At 35.8% G+C, this 16,088-nt stretch overlaps 1 long non-coding RNA gene across 1 annotated transcript in view; it reads right to left on the reverse strand.

Annotated features, from left to right (window-relative positions):
* LOC127717512 (uncharacterized) overlaps positions 1-16,088 on the reverse strand; it is a 56,298-nt gene that overhangs the window by 14,777 nt on the left and 25,433 nt on the right. Inside the window, exons 3-4 of the long non-coding RNA XR_007989210.1 lie at positions 8,006-8,092; positions 6,571-6,672 (exon numbers count right to left, since the gene is read on the reverse strand). This is a non-coding gene — a long non-coding RNA (uncharacterized LOC127717512). The remainder of the gene's footprint in view (positions 1-6,570; positions 6,673-8,005; positions 8,093-16,088) is intronic.

A 16,088-nucleotide genomic window follows, 5' to 3' on the forward strand; every position in this document is an offset into this window, starting at 1 on the left:
ACCACCTGTTCCCAAAACTTTACCTTCATGTTAGAAGGCCTCAGAGGAACACGTGTAGTCACTAAAAGAGTAGCTTCTTGATTACTATGGTGCTACAACATTAAATGTCTGTGAACATCAACCTGTACCGCTTATGAATTGCGAGCCTCTCCAACACTATATTGATCATAATGCCACACCAGTAGCCGTCCACAAACCAGCACTTTTTCTATTAATTGGCAGTATAAAGTTTATGCTGATCTGGAAAGGGACGTTCGCATTGGTGTACTAGATCGAATAAGTTTAAACACACCTACAACTTGGTGCTCAAGGATGGTTGTAACCAGCAAGGCTGATAGCACTCCATGGCAGACAGTAGACCTACAACATGTACAACCACAAAATCGACACTCTGTTCGATAAACACATCATGTCCCAAGTCCCTTTTATCTGGCTGACCGCGTCCCTAAAGGCATGGAAAAACAGTGACAGACGCTTGGAATGGGTACCACTCAGTGCCTAATCGTTAAAAAGATCGCAATTTCACGACATTCATCACACCATGGGGGCGCTACAGGTACAAGGTTGCTCAACAGAGATTCATGGCCAGCGGTGACGCTTACAATCAACAATTTGTCGTTTTAATATCAAATTTCAACGACAAGATTAAATGCGATGATGACACATGTATGTGGGCGAACACAATTGAAGCAGCATTTTTTCAAGCATATGAATGGCTCGACCTGTATGCTCGTAGCGGTATTACATTAAATCAAAAAAAGTTCCTATTTGCTCAAGACACTGTCAATTTTGCAGGACCTACAATCACCCAAACAAACATACGACCAAGTACCAAGTCTTAGATGCAATGAGCAACTTCCCAACACTAACTGACATTACTGGTGCAAGAGCTTGGTTTGGGCTTATACACCAAGGATCATATGCATTTGCCATGGCAAGACAAATGAAACCATTTTGTGCTCCATTGAAACCACCAACAACATTCTGCTGGACAAATACATTAGATGAAGTATTTCACAAATAAGAAGAGATCATTATTCAGGAGATGAAGGAAGATGTTCGTCTTTTTTACCCTGCTCGTATGACGTGCCTAGCTACCTACTGGTCTGTTGACTGAATCGGGTTCTTCCGGATGCAGAAGTACTGTCAGTACTTAGGTAAAACCCCGACCTGCAGTTATGATGGTTGCAAATTATGTCTGGTTGTCAGCAGATTCACACATCCAACAGAAAGCAGGTATGTTCCTATTGAAGGTGAGGCATTGGCTATTGTGTATGCACTTCACCAAACACGCTACTATGTTATTGGTTGCAAAGACCTTCGTGTTGCATCTGACCAAAAAGCACTACTCCAGATTATGAAAGATCGATTTAATTACAGACATCGACAACAGATGACTACTCAACCTCAAAGAGAAAACTTTAGGGTACAGGTTCAAAATTCTCCATGTACCAGGCAAAAGGAACCTTGGACCAGATGCAGTATCAAGGTATCCTGTTTGACCACCAGATCGTCTGATATTACCTAGTGAAGCACCTGAATTTGATTCCCTCGTTAACATGACTGCTCATTATCATGATACACTCACCAGTCTATGTCTACATACAGAGGAAACTGATACAGCTAATGACACCTCCAAAGTTGTTGCTGTCACTTGTGCCTTGAATGCTGTTATCACAGTTGTTCCTTGGAGCATGGTCCATGAGGCCGCTGCATCAGACCCTTTGTTTGTAAATCTCATCCAGGCAGCTGGAGACAGGGTTCCCAGAAGACTACAAGGAGCTACCAACAGACTTGCGTCTTTACCATCGCTTTGCATCCAGTTTATGCATCATGAATGGTGTAGTTCTTATGGGCCAACGAATTGTTATACCACAAGCTCTTCGCAAACCAGTACTCAATGCTCTACACGCAGTCCACCAATGAGTCAGCACTATGCGTGCAAGGGCCATGGACTTTGTGTATTGGCCTGAGATCACAGTAGATATTGCCAGGGTGAGAGACCAATGTGTCCACTGCCATCAGATGGCCAAGTCAAACCCTATGCAGTCAACATCTGACATAACAATTCCAGATTATCCATTCCAGATGATTTGCAGTGACTACTTCGCATATAACAGTAATGACTATGTAGTTATTGTTGACAGGTATACAAACAGGCCAATGGTACACAAGTCTGAATCAGGTGCAGAGGGACTTGTCAAGAGACTTCTGGAGACGTTCGTGACATTTGGCATCCCAGAAGAGTTGATGTCCGAAGGAGGTCCTCAGTTCACATCAGGGAAGACGCAAGATTTTTTAAGCCCCGGGGGAGGGGGGGGGGGGGGGGGGTATGGGAGGGATCGTCATAGACTGTCATCAGTTGTACACCCATACACTTACTGCAGGGCTGAGATGGCGGTTAAACAGTGAAACGCATGCCGGTGGACAACATAACTGCTATTGGATCGATGGATGTTGATAAATTCCAGACAACTGTACTGATGTACAAAAATTCTATTTACAAGAGACAAAAGCATCACCAGCATTGATTCTTTTTGGACGACCCATTTGTGATGCCATTGCCATATTGATGGGTAGATATTCTCCTCACGAAACATGGACTGAGTTAATGTCTCATCAGGAGATGGCACTTGCCAAACGTCATTCGAGGGAACATTAACGGTGGAATGAACACACTCATCACCTGCCGACATTACAGGTTGGAGATCATGTGTACATACAAAACTTGGTAGGCAACCATCCCAGGAGATGGGAATAAACATGAACAGTTGTTGAAGTACGCCAGTATGTTATACGTGTAGATGGCACAGGTCGAGTTACTATCCTCAACCGCCAGCACCTTCGAAAGTTCCCTCCTTTACAAACCAACCAAAACAAGGTACTTTGATGGAACCTACTACAGTTCAACATCAGAAAGTAATCTTGAAATCTCCAACTACATCCAAGACGACACAGCCACAAGTGCTCAAGATTCCCTTGTCTTTATCACCAACAAGAATCTTAAGTCAACCAGCTGTATTGAATGAGACACCATCTACAATCCCCACTCAAAAACCGGCAACTCAGACAGTTCAACAGCCTCCACAAGTAGATTTGGACTAGTCATACCTCCACACCCCTGAACCAGATTTACCTGTTATGACTAAGATACCACGTGCTCTTTCTCGTCTTCAGCCACAAAATAAAGCTGGGAAAAAGGAACTATTGCCACCACGAAGACCGAGCCTTCGCAACACAACAGAACATTACATTGATGAATCAGGAACTGATTAATGAATTATATAAAGACATTAATAAGTGAATTTAGAGAATTTTTGTTTAAAATTGTGAAAGGACATCATGCGTTTAATTACGTTCGCGTCTAGAAGACTTAACAGAACATTCCTGAAAATTTATTTTCCTATAGACTTGACTCTATTTGTTTAAGTTTTGTTCGTATCCTAAAAAAACTTGTCCCCGGGGGAGGAGATAACTAATCATTTACTAATTTACTGTATATATATATAAATTTCAGGTATCAGTCATCCTTATAATTAAAGATATAAACCTAGGAAGATGTTGACTCTCATTTACCTATGTCGTAACTACCATCCCGTTCCCTTTTCACGAATGTGACTTACCGAATTAGATCTAGACTATTTTCAGGCTTTGTATTAACATGAGCAACACGACATGTGCCACATGTGGAGCAGGATCGGCTTACCCTCCCGGAGCACATGAAATCACACCCAGTTTTTGGTTGAGTTCGTGTTGCTGTTGTCCCCCTATATGTGACATTTTTACCTATTGTGTCTGTTTGTTTTGTTCACGCATCGTTGTCAATATAATGGAATGTGATGCGACTGTCATACAAGTGAGAGATTTAGCGCTTTAAAACCAGGTTCAATCTACCATTTTCTACATAAGAAAATGCCTGTACCAAGGCAGGAATGTGACAGTCGTCGTCATTTTGTTTGGTGTGTTTTATCTTTTGATTAGGAACTTTCCGTTTTGAATTTTCCTCGGAGTTCAGTAATTTTGTGATTTTACTTTTTACCAGTCTGGCAGGATTTAATTTAAGAAAAAAACATACCAAGGCTTATGAACAATTTCCTCAACTTAAAAATGAATAAATTTACTGAAAAGTAAATATTACAAGATCTTTTTTTATTAAACACATGCATTCAAACAATTTTCAACAAATTTATCCTATGTAATAAGTGACTTTTTGTCCAGTGACTTTTTATATTGTGACCTTTTGTTCTTTTGTCCTTTGAATTTTGTCCAGTTAATTTCTGTCCGTTTACCTAAATTAAACATTGTTACATGTGTTCAAATATTGATATTCTTTTGTATGCAGACCGAAGACTTTTATGTAATATTTAAGATCAATGTTTCGTGGTCGTATCTCTGTCAACGATGGTTTATGTCTACATGCTTTACTAGGCCATACGTTACTATTTTTTTTAGGAATATGTTAAGTGTGTACGTTTATAAACGAAATTTGGATATTTATATTTATATGAAAACTGAAGGATCTGAAATTTATATGACGTAAGTGAACAAAAATACTGAGTACGGCGCGGTTGGTATTATATTAAGTCAGCCTAAACCTATCCAAATTATTTTTCATAGCCTCCATAGACAATTTAAACCAAAATTACGCTTCTCAGATAATACAAAAAGCAGCGCTTTTGCTGAGGACTAGAGTTTAAAAATGCGTTTGCTAAAAATCGTAGCAAAACGTATATTCCAGAACATATAATCTAAAACTAATATACTGTAAGATAGTAGTCTCGGGTATAATGTACACACATAGGATATAAGTTGCTATAGTACGTAAACAAATTAATTGGGCTAATTTGATCTATGCCATTGACAATAATATTCCACATCTTTTCATTCATTATAAATTGTAAATCTTGAATATTTTGTTATCAATCTATGAAGCGTTATCGAAAGTAGATCAACCTAGATACCGATTGTTCTCTGTGTGTCTATATAACAACTGAACCGCGGAAGCAGAGACATTTAGAGCTAACCACGCTCAGTTGCAATTTCACGTGCTATTTCACTAGGTTCACATTATCAAACACTATAACTAACAATTGCGATGCCGTATTTCTTAATCTGTTCTAGATCAATCGAATTGAAATATAAATCTGTGATTAGACTTTACTTCTGTGCATAATTTCAAAAAACTAAAGCAAGTAATGGATTGAACCTAATTAAGATAATATTTGTGCTGGAGGTTTTCTTTTTCAATATACTTTACATATTTAAAGTGTGACTATCTTTAGTTCCATATCTTTCTATCTGTATCAACCAGTGATCGACATGTATGTGCATTTTTATGAAATGATAGAAATATTTATATATTTCAAAATGTCCATAATTTGACACAACGAGTACATACTTACGTTTTTCATACTTTACTTACCATTGGAAAATATCTAAATGGAGTTTTATGTCATCTAATGTGTACTTAGAATCATAAGTATCATTCATTTCACCAGAATAAGTTATTCATAAATAAGTGGCTGTAAAATTGCCTACACGTATGCATTTAGAATGTCTCTGGTATCACTGTCGGACAAACAAAATGTACACATGATATATAATGATGTACAACACCCGGAGTTCCGAATTACAGGCTGTGTAACTGATCTACACACAGTGATGCATGAACCTCATTATGTAATTCTGAAATAAGTGTGGTACAGCCCAACAGGAAATCGCCCGATTACCTGGTAATGTCACCTCACAATACCTCTGACAATATTTTTTAGCAATGCTGATGATCAAATTAAAGAAAGACCGAATTAAATAAATATATTACTTATATCGTTATGAACAAAATACGATTTTGAAAACTCTTTTTACACGGAACACCGCTTGTTTGACTATGAAATATGAGAAAGTCAATCAAAGTAATCTAAACTATAATTTTCTACTTTGATTTTATTTGTTACATAAACTTATTTAAAAAAAAAAAGCTTAAGAACGACTCACTTGCTAATTAAAAAAATTGTGTGAAAAAACCGTATGACGTTAATTATAAACCGATATGTACAAACTATGTCTGGATCTATGAGGCTGTGTATTTGTTTGTCATTATCTTGTCGGGTAAAACAACCGTACAATTAATAAGAGACTTTTACACTTAATTACTACTATATTTTCTTTGCTTGTTTGGGTTCTTTGTGGTTTATAGTTAACGCGTGGTTTTACTAACCAGAATGCCGGCAAGATGGCTACATGTAGAGATTTGATATTCTCATTTTAAAACCGATGGTGATATCCTATGTAGAAATGAGAAACTTTAATATTTTTTGCATTTTTGCTTTTTATACATAATAAACACAATACAATGTTTTCATTTTTTGTGGGGTTTCCCTTTATTTCCTTTTCGAACGTTAGCGATAATACAGGATTGTCAAAGTTTACATTAGATTGTGATAATGCATTCTGGCGTCAGCTTAACTGAGAATTCATTTATTTTCACAGTGCAATTAGATTTGAATTGGTCAAGCCATATAAAACATTGACATAGATCGATAAAATCAATGTGATTTATTACCAACTTACCGCATTCTGAAAATTAATATCAATATCACCGTCGATTAGCCTCTTTATGATTTCGGTGTGCCCTTTCAATGCAGCCTCGTGAAGTGCAGTATTACTATCCCACTATACAAATAAAACAAAACATGGCAATGTAAGCGTAACTTTTACTGATAAAATTCACTGCTGATATAATTAACCAACGTAGTGTCGCATTCAGCGGAGTACGTCTACCCGGCAGCCGATATAAGAATCAAATAACTGTATTGGAAAATAGTTGCTTACATATTTTCACTAGCTAGTCATAATAAGGGGACATTTGTTTTAAAGGTCTTCAAATATGTACATTGATTAGGAAAAATTACGGCATTAAGAAAAAAAAAACTGAGTAGATGAAACCAACAACAGAAAATAAGCAAGGGAACTATAATCACCAGTATATACCAAAAAAGACAGAATTAATAATAACATGTCACAGTACCCAAATTGCACCGGGTAACCAAATTACACCTACAGGTATACAACAAAAATAGCTGTAGAAATTTTACAAGCTTTCAATGAGACTAACCAATTTGTAATTTTATAAATTGACTTTATTATCAAATTCAAACATAGATACAGTCAAGATGTTTAAATAAACACAGAACGTTGACAATATATCTTTACAGATGGACCGTTCACTGAAAACCTTAAATCTACGAAAACGTTCACATAAAGTCATCTTTTAGAAATGGGCAAACAACTATTGTTACAAAAATCCATTTCCGAACAAATGAACGCTAATGTAAAATTGCTCTAAATATTTGCAGAAATAGAAAAAAACATATGTGTTCGATTTTCGAGGATGTGATTTTAGAATTGGTTGCAATTTGGGTACTCCTCATATCAGAATCATGGAATCGCTTGGGGGTCTGTTCCATTTCATTTTTTATGATTCAATACGGTTTCAAAACTATATGTGTGTAACTATAATGTAAATACAGTAAGGATACCTTCACAAAATAAACACAGAATTGAAACTTTTTTTTTGGATAATTAAACTGTCACAATAGGTGCAATTTAGGTACCCTCACATTACATGGAAATGGCAAAAACAATATGAATATCAAATTCAAAATACGGTGACAATTTTGTTGGGAATTTAATAGTTGCAATTTATCTAGACAAGTTAGTAATTACTAATACATGTTGCCAGTAGGACATGGATACATAATTTTAAAAATTTCAAACAAAAACAAAAGTCTTACTCCAAAAGGTAATCCATATCAAAAGTTGCTTGTAAAAAGTTTTTTTTTCATATAATGTTTTCAATTGTACATTTTTATGATCTATATTCTTAAAATGAGCCAATGAAGCCTGTTTTACTTTTGTATATTTCATTCAAAAGGTTTGAAATAATTAACAAAATATAAATACAAAAGTTTGATGTTTATCATGTTTTACTTTTCTTATAACTCACCTCGTTCTGATAGTTTATATTTGCCCCTCCTTTTAGGCACCTTTCTAATTTCTCAATGTCATTTTTCGAAGCAGCATTTAGTAGGTCCTGTATCACAGAATAAACATAATTCATTTATGTTGTATTGAGGGTAAGGATCACATAAAGGCGTAATATAATGTTTGCGTTTAACTTTGTATTTAATTTAAATAACAAACATGTGCAATATAATTATCATGGGGTGATGCTTGCGTGTGCTAACATATAATCTGTTGACATGGGGTTTTGAAAATGAAAGGTATTACTCGTCCTCAACCAATAGTTAACGTCAAACCATTTTGATTCATTACTACTTTAGCCATGTGCTGTTTTGTTTTTTCATTTTATTCTTTTTCTCAATTTTTTAGACACTCCACAGTAAAAATGCTCAGAATAGGTACACAAAGAATTTCAAATCTAGTGTCTTCACTCAAAAATTATATCTAACTGAAATATGGTTTAAACGGTTGTCGGGAAATAGTATCTGTGATATACCTCTACCCGACAAACACTCAACGATGAATCCATGTCTAAAACATTGTAAAACATAGCTTGCATGCAATTAAACATCATCACATATACTTTGGCCTCAATGTTATAGCCTCGTTTATATATATAAATGTAACATGACGCTTTGAGTACACACCCGTGGTAAAATATGAATATATATTGCCTGGGCCGTTCCGATCGTACTCCCACGTCATATGCCTTTTAATGAATGAGGTACCCGACGTCATAAAACAATGACGTGAGAATATAAGTATTTTACGGGAAAATACACATTGTGAAACCGAAAATCATCACAAGAAGAAACGTAAACAAACGATGCTAAAATGTGGTATAAGCCATTTTTTTTATATACATATAAGACATATACGTAAATAATCATTTACATTCATCCGAAACTATATATCTAAATACGTTATTGTAAATAGTTTAAGCCTGTCACTAATTCAGTTTGCTCCGTTCTTTTATGCCAATCTAATAGTGCGTTATTTTATGGGAACGGCAAATACTTGCCTCCACCTAGAGCGCTTCGATCCAAAAGAATTGCCGTATTTGTCCTATTAGAATCGAAATAATTTTTGGAGGCTTGAATATATCGTGATATTACCACGGGTTGGCTCTTTATGCCAAATATTTTACCCTGAGCGATAAATATATATATATAACCAGTCTAAAAGGGTACAACATCACCAAAAAACGACAATAAATGAACAAATGTAACTATAAATATTTTGGATAACGGATATCCTTCATCAGTATGAGCACGATGTAAAATGAATCAGATCAATATATTCTGATTATTAAACTATAGCAATCTTGATGCTGTACAATACAAAAAGTGAAACAGGTTCACCCGAACATCAAATGTAGAGACGCTAGTAAAATTTCAAAATTTCCAAAAAAAACGACTCAAAGACATGCCTAAAATAAAAATAGTAATTAGAGATATGAACTGGCACAACTCTAAAATTCCAAAAAAACGTCAGTCAAGATGTTACAACAACTGCGTTTAAATACATTCCCAATAAACAGCACTGATATAAGCTGGAAAAATATGTCAAACAGAGTCTGTGTATTTATCATCCCAAATAAATAGCAGTTTACTAATGATAGGAAAAAAATAATAGTAAATTATGACTAAGGTTAAATAATTTGACGTGGATGCGTAGTTGTACATCCCTACCAAATGAAAAGAAGCCTGGTATTTCAACTAGTAAAATTAAAAAAATCCAAAAAAATCCTTAAAACTGTATAAGTCAAGTAAGGATGCCGGAGTAACTGGAAATAAGTGTATCAGGAAAATGATTGATGGTAAGAAAAATGAGTGACTCATTCTATATTTTTTCATTTATGCCCTCTGGGGAAACTGTCCTTAGCTTTCTTATCCAAAACCCTTCCCCATCAAGTCTTTTGGCCCTTGACCAACCCTCGTTGTGGTCTATGACTGTGATTGTAAGGTTTTTGAGACGAGCTTGGTCGTGCCCAGGTGATCTCAAATGACGACTTACGGGGAGGTCGGGCTTGCAGATGTAGTCACTTCGATGACCATTCATGCGTTTGTTGAATGGCTGTTCTGTCTCGCCAACATACTGCATGCCACTTCGACACTGAAGAAGGTATACAACATTCTGTGTTTTGCAAGTTACATTACAAAATATAGTGTACACAGACGCAGTGGATTGGCAAGTAAGTGTTTAAGTATTCAGTATTTGTTGGCAAGTCAGATATCGTCTGTTACCACACGACTTGCACCATCCTGCAGTTGAACAGTTTTTATTAGAGGAGACGTCAGCTCTCACAAATAAGTCTTTCAGACTTGCTGGTCTCCGAAAAGCTAAGACAGGAGGATTGGGAAAGATGTTTGACAATTTTGGGTGCTTGGCAATAATTTGCATTTTCTAAATATGCAAGGCGATTAGGTGTCACAATATCTCAGTAGCATGAGTTCGAATCCCGGCGAGGGAAGAACAAAAAATTTGCGAAAGCAAATTTACAGATCTAACATTGTTAGGCTAATGTTAAGACGAAGTATATATACAGAATATACACAGCCTTGTATCACCATTACTGCTGGTGATCCGATGGATAAATATGTTGTAGAGTTGTCACTGGTTCAGACGTACTTATAAATATAATTATTTCTGTGACTGTATCTTGCATTAATTTGTAGGATCCGTTACAATAGATTTCTCAGCTGATTAGTAACAATTCCATCTTCATGCCTTACATATCATGTACTGTATTACGACGCTAGATTAAAACTGACGAGGAAAGGTAACACCCGGCCACCGAAAGCTTTATTATTTGTGAAGCCTAGGTGGTCGAATGATCTAGCGTGTCGGATAAATTGCAAGGCGATTTGGTGTCACGATATCTCTGTAGCATGAATTCGAATCCTGGCGAGGGAAGAACAAAAAAATTTGCGAAAGCAAATTTACAGATCTAACATTGTTGGGCTGATGTTTAGACGAAATATATATATATATATATATATATATATATCAAGTCTTAATTGAAAACAACGTTCAAACCTATGATTGCGTTGGATAAAAACCGCAATGTTTATACGTGTGCATGCAAAACAAATTTCTTGGTAGAGGGTCTAAATACAGCACAAACAACATTTTCCAAAAGACCAAATGAGTGAAAAAGTATATTTTAACAAAACGCATTTGACTAGCAGGTCGAACAACTGATGTTCTTAAAACCTGCTGACTGCCATTGGCGATTGCCAAATAAACGGATCACAAGATGTAACAAAATAGATTTTATTATTAAATTATTACCAAACAGAAAACAATAAAATTGCGGAAAAGATGGTATACCGCAAACATGAGGTGCAAAAATTTGTACACCATATCCGGATTTCGACAATTAATGTCTCTTCAGTGATGTTAGCTATATATATATATATATATATGAATCGAAACGGTATTTGGAAGGCCATATAATTTACCTCAATTTAGGATAGACTCGTGAATTTTGAAAGAGTCAAAATATGATGAACGGATCATATAAACCCGAAGGCAAATGTAATACAAGCCCAAACGAAAACATATAAACAAGTCTAAATTGAAAACAACGTTCAAACCTATGATTGCGTTGGATAAAAACCGCAATGTTTATACGTGTGCATGCAAAACAAATTTCTTGGTAGAGGGGTCTAAATACATATATATATATATACAAGTCTTAATTGAAAACAACGTTCAAACCTATGATTGCGTTGGATAAAAACCGCAATTTAAATACGTGTGCATGCAAAACAAATTTCTTGGTAGAGGGGTCTAAATACAGCACAAACAACATTTTCCAAAAGACCAAATGAGTGAAAAAGTATATTTTAACAAAACGCATTTGACTAGCAGGTCGAACAACTGATGTTCTTAAACCCTGCTGACTGCCGTTGGCGATTGCCAAATAAACGGATCACAAGATGTAACAAAACAGATCTTATTATCAAATTATTACCAAACAGAAAACAATAAACTTGCGGAAAAGATGGTATACCGCAAACATGAGGTGCAAAAATTTGTACACCATATCCGTATCTCGACAATTAATGTCTCTTCAGTGATGTTAGGAATCGAAACGGTATTTGGAAGGCCATATATATATATATATATATATATATATATATATATTTATAAAATGCAAATTATTGCCAAGCACCGAAAATTGTATATATATATATATAGAAGTCTATAAAAAGGACCGACCAGCAAATTTATTATGTACCGGATCGTCTAGAATAGACGATACTGTGCAGATAAGGAAAAAATTATATAAGTCTAGAGATTTGCACAACGATACTAATATAAGGTGGTATTATACGAAGATGTTGTTAATAAATCGTGTTGACAAATATTTCGGCTTAACAAATAGCATTCATTATGTGTCAATAATTTTAACTATACTGATTATATGTATAAAGATAGGTCAGTAATACAGGTAAGTTTTGGTCTATTGATTTAATCCAAAATCCTGAACATCATAAACTCAATACTCAAATATACGTGACTGTGTATATTTACATCCCAAAGTGAGTGAAAAAAAAAACTTAGTACTTTTTATTGATGCCGTTTGGATTATGTACATTTAGTTCCTTTATCCAACAGCTTTCCCGAACCTGTCGCTGGGCATCACTCCAGTGAATGTTCTCTTCAATCACTAGGATCTTCATGCGGTTAAAGTTTGTGACCAGACTGTCTGAAATACTGAGAAACTGGGAGAAGTGGCTTCTTAGAGATATCACTCCTATGGCCATTGAGCCGTTTGTGGAAAGGCTGCTTTGACTCAATAACATATTGGAGGCCACAAACCGAACATTCTAGAATGTAAATAACAATCATACTTTTGCAGTTAACATTGCAAAATATCCAATAGTTATTTTCGGTTGCCTTACTGTGAAAAATTGATGAGTGATGCATCTGTAGGCAGCATTTGCAGCGTTTTTCATCACACGAACGACATTCTCCAGAAGTACTTCTATTATCAGACACTTCAGCCCGCACCAGCAGGTTCCGCAGACTATTGGGTTGCCTAAAAGCTATCATGGGAGGCTCGGGAAAAATCTTGGATAGTTTGGAATTCTTTTCAAATGTTTTCCAATGTTCACGAATGACACCGAAGCTGTTTTTGAGAGATGGGTGGTAAGTAAGAACACATGGAGTCCTTTTATTTTTCTTTTTATATTTGTATTCTAACAGTTTACTCCTTGGAATAGTTTCCGCTTTTTAAAAACCTTTTTGGATAGTTCTGTGTTTGTAGCCCCTTTTCTTCAAGCGGGTTTCGCGTTGATGTAGTTGTTTTTTAGTTGTTTATGTGTTGGAACATATTCGCTTGATTCTGAGTGCCTGACTGTACGGGATGCTCTAAGTACAATGAGCAGGATGGCAACTTTTAGGGGACATATATTGGTGAGTGTCAGTAGGCTTAGAATATAGATCAGTGGATATGATGCCATCTGTGAGCGAGCTGGAGGTATCGAGGAAGGTGATTTTGGATTTAGATTTCTCATGAGTAAATTTGATACTTGGATGTATGTTGTTGGCATGAGTGATTAATGTATCTAAATCCTCGTCACTTTTATTCCATTTCATATCCACATCATCTATAAATCTAAACCAGGAAAGCGGTTTTTCGACAGAAGATTCAAGGAGTTGTTTTTCTAATTTGCCCATAAATATGTTGGCATATGATGGAGCCATTATGGTGCCCATAGCAGTTCCATTAACTTGCATATAATGATCTCCATCAAAAGTGAAGTTGTTGTTTGTTAGTACCAGCGTGAGCATTTTGACCAGGCATTCAGTAGGTGGATATTTCACTGGTCGGGAATTCCAAATTTCTTTACATGCATCAATGCCATCTGCATGTGGAATATTCGTGTAGAGGGAGGTGACGTCCATAGAGACAAGTGTCGTGTCGGAAGGGAGTGGATTTAAGGCCTGCAATTTTCTAAGATAATCGGTAGTATCTTTGATGTGAGATGGTAAGTCTTCAACATGTTGACGAAGATGGAAGTCAACGAATTCCGATATTTTTTTCTTTCTGTCGGATGACCGTTCGCTGAAACTATAGGTCTTCCTGGGTTATTGGCCTTATGAATTTTAGGTAAAAGATAAAATCTGCCCGGTTTTGGATTTTCTGGTTTCAAAACCATCGTTGAGCATTTCTACCAAACTATCAGTTATTTCTCTGCTAAAAGATGTTGTAGGATCAGAGTCTAGTTTTTGGTAGAACCTTGCATCGCCAAGTTGTCGTTCAGCCTCTTGAATATAGGCAGATTTATCCATGACAACCACTGCACTGCCTTTGTCTGCAGGTTAAATGACAATATTGTCGTTAGATCGTAAGTTTTTCAGTGCAGTTCGTTCTTCATTGGTAAGATTGTCAAAAGGTTTATTGTTATTTCTAGTACATGTATTTCTAATAATGTCCGACTTAAAATTGTCAATAAATGATTCCAAGGTGGCATTTTTGCTCAGTTTAGGGATCCAAGTACTCTTTTTTATAAATTTGTAGTTGTTCTCGTCTTCTGAAATTTCTGAGTTGCTATCCGAGCTTCTGTTGTTATTCTCCTTCGACGCGAAATATTCCTTAATGCGTAGACTTCTCGTAAAATCGTCAAGGTCTTCCGACAATTTAGTTTCATTGACAGGGGCAGGTAGAGGACAGAAATTTAACCCTCTCGAGAGAAGAGATGTTTCAGCTTCCGATAACTGGTGTTTGGAAAAATTGACCACAATGTTGGAGGGCGAATATAAAAAGAAAAATAAAAGGACTCAATGTGTTTTTACTTACCACCCATCTCTCAAAAACAGCTTCGGTGTCATTCGTGAGCATTGGAAAACAGTTGAAAAGAATTCCAAACTATCCAAGATTTTTCCCGAGCCTCCCATGATAGCTTTTGTCTGCGGAACCTGCTGGTGCGGGCTGAAGTGTCTGATAATAGAAGTACTTCTGGAGAATGTCGTTCGTGTGATGAAAAACGCTGCAAATGCTGCCTACAGATGCATTACTCATCAATTTTTCACAGTAAGGCAACCGAAAATAACTATAGGATATTTTGCAATGTTAACTGCAAAAGTATAATTGTTATTTACATTCTAGAATGTTCGGTTTGTGGCCTCCAATATGTTATTGAGTCAAAGCAGCCTTTCCACAAACGGCTCAATGGCCATAGAAGTGATATCTCTAAGAAGCAACTTCTCCCAGTTTCTCAGTATTTCAAACAGTCTGGTCACAAACTGGATGACTTTAACCGCATGAAGATCCTAGTGATTGAACAGAACATTCACTGGAGTGATGCCCAGCGACAGGTTCGGGAAAGCTTTTGAATAAAGGAACTAAATGTACATCATCCAAACGGCATCAATAAAAAATACTAAGTTTTATTTTTCACTCATTTTGGGATGTAAATATACACAGTCACGTATATTTGAGTATTGAGTTTATGATGTTCAGGATTTTGGATTAAATCAATAGACCAAAACTTACCTGTATCACTGAGCTATTTTTTTTACATATAATCAGTATTGTTAAAATTATTGACACATGGTGAAGGCTATTTGTTAAGCCGAAATATTTGTCAACACGATTTAATAACAATATCTTCGTATAATACCACCTTATATTAGTATCGTTGTGCAAATCTCTAGACTTATATATATATATTTATATATATATATAGATTGCCTAACAATGTAATTTTAACACACTAATTAGTATGTAAATATAAGAATGTTTAAACTATTTACAAAATGATGAAAATAAACGCAATATTTCGTTAGACTAACTAGCTTTATCAAGCGTGCATCTATCCAGGTGAAATCGGATGTAGATGATAAGAAACTTTTGCAGCTCAATGTATATGTTGCACTTGAATTTAGCTGCCTTGAAAATAATACATAATTTGGATGAATTTCAAGATTTTTACAAAATTGGTAGTGAAGTAAGCAACGTCCATTGGCCAATATTACAGGATAAAAAGGATGATGCTGTGTACTAAATTATTCTTTATCTTTCCGGTATCTTTTTCGTTAAGACCATCAGG

Source organism: Mytilus californianus, unplaced genomic scaffold (assembly GCF_021869535.1).
Source record: "Mytilus californianus isolate M0D057914Y unplaced genomic scaffold, xbMytCali1.0.p SCAF_10, whole genome shotgun sequence".
NCBI classification, from domain to species: Eukaryota; Metazoa; Mollusca; class Bivalvia; order Mytilida; family Mytilidae; genus Mytilus; species Mytilus californianus.